Raw genomic sequence first — 1,441 nt, 5'->3', positions numbered from 1 at the left:
TAAAACACCTACTCTAATTTGATGTATCAATGAGTGTAAAACTACATTTCAGGTTATCTACAACAGCTGTACTGTGATTTGAAAATACCCATGATTTCTATTGTGACCATCACAGATATTGCTATTTCTACTGTGATTTGTTCCTATATTCATGATTGAAGGAACTGGTCAGTTTCATTTTGAGAGTAATGAAAATAAACATGGTATCATCTAAGATCCAGACAAAATGTTTCCTAATTCATTCATTCAATAAATATTTATTGAGAAATTACTCTGTGCTATGCATTATTCTAATTATAGACAAAGTTTCTGCCCTCATTGAGTTTTCATTGTTGCCTTGAGTCAGGTAACAAGCAAATAATAGAGTTGATTCTCATTATTTTTAATAGTTATGTTGTAGAAAGTCACCATGAACACTGAATTAGTGAATATGAAATCGTTGCTCCTAGCATTAATAAAAATACAGGTTGGGTTCCTATGAGCCTCTGGTAACAAAATTTTCATCAGTAGATCAATGATCAACCTTGTTTTATGTGTGTTTCTGTTTTAAGACAACTTGCATGCCTGCTCAGTCATGTCTGACTCTTTGTGACTCCATGAACCATCGCCAGCAGGCTCCTCTATCCATGGAATTCTCCAGGCAAGACTACTGGAGTGGGTTGCCATTCCCTTCTCCAAGGTAACTCTCTGACCCAGGGATTGAACCCAGGTCTCCTGCATTGTACTCAGATTCTTTACAGTCTGAGCTGCCAGGGAACCCCTTAAAGACAGCTTATGTCCAATATATTGTTGATTCATTAACATTACTCTCATAGCCAACAATACTATAACCTTTAACTGTAACTATCAGTGTGAACTGTGACTTCCTTGGTGGCTCAGATGGTAAAGTGTCTGCCTACAATGCAGGAGACCCAGGTTCGATCCCTGGGTCAGGAAGATCCCCTGGAGAAGGAAATGGCACCCCACTCCAGTACTCTTGCCTGGAAAATCCAGTGGATGGAGGAGCCTGGTAGGCTACAAGTCCATGGGGTTGCAAAGAGTCCAACATGACTTCACTTTCACTTTTTATCAGTGTGAATAGATCTTATCTAACATAGGTATTTTCTCCGTAAGGCATGTAACAGCCTTCTTTACTTAGGACACTAGATAACACTTTGTTTGTGGGCCATTTTAAACAGTAGAATCACCAACAAAAAGCATAAAAATACAGAAAAAGTGACACTAAATATATTGTGAATCAAGACACCTGTTTATAGTCTGAGATGAAACGAGAAGGCAGAGACAGACGGAGTGAGGAAAGGGGATTGATTTGACAGCCATTTTTGATATGCAATTGACAAGACTTGGCATAAGTTTTCTCTCACCTTCCCATTCAGATTATTCTCTTGGAGGGTTGGAGGGGGGCTATAGGGTGCAGAGCTTAGGAGACTGAAGTTTCAAG

At 39.1% G+C, this 1,441-nt stretch overlaps 1 non-coding gene across 1 annotated transcript; it reads left to right on the top strand.

Moving 5' to 3' along the window:
• Positions 1 to 864: 864 nt before the first annotated feature.
• TRNAC-ACA (transfer RNA cysteine (anticodon ACA)) lies at positions 865 to 937 on the top strand. The gene has a single exon. It is a non-coding gene; the product is annotated as a tRNA-Cys (tRNA).
• The last annotated feature ends 504 nt before the right edge of the window (positions 938 to 1,441 follow it).

This window comes from Bos taurus, chromosome 3 (assembly GCF_002263795.3).
Source record: "Bos taurus isolate L1 Dominette 01449 registration number 42190680 breed Hereford chromosome 3, ARS-UCD2.0, whole genome shotgun sequence".
Lineage (NCBI taxonomy): Eukaryota > Metazoa > Chordata > Mammalia > Artiodactyla > Bovidae > Bos > Bos taurus.
Note: the sequence above shows the minus strand (reverse complement) of the source record. Positions and strands in the feature narration are given on the sequence as shown.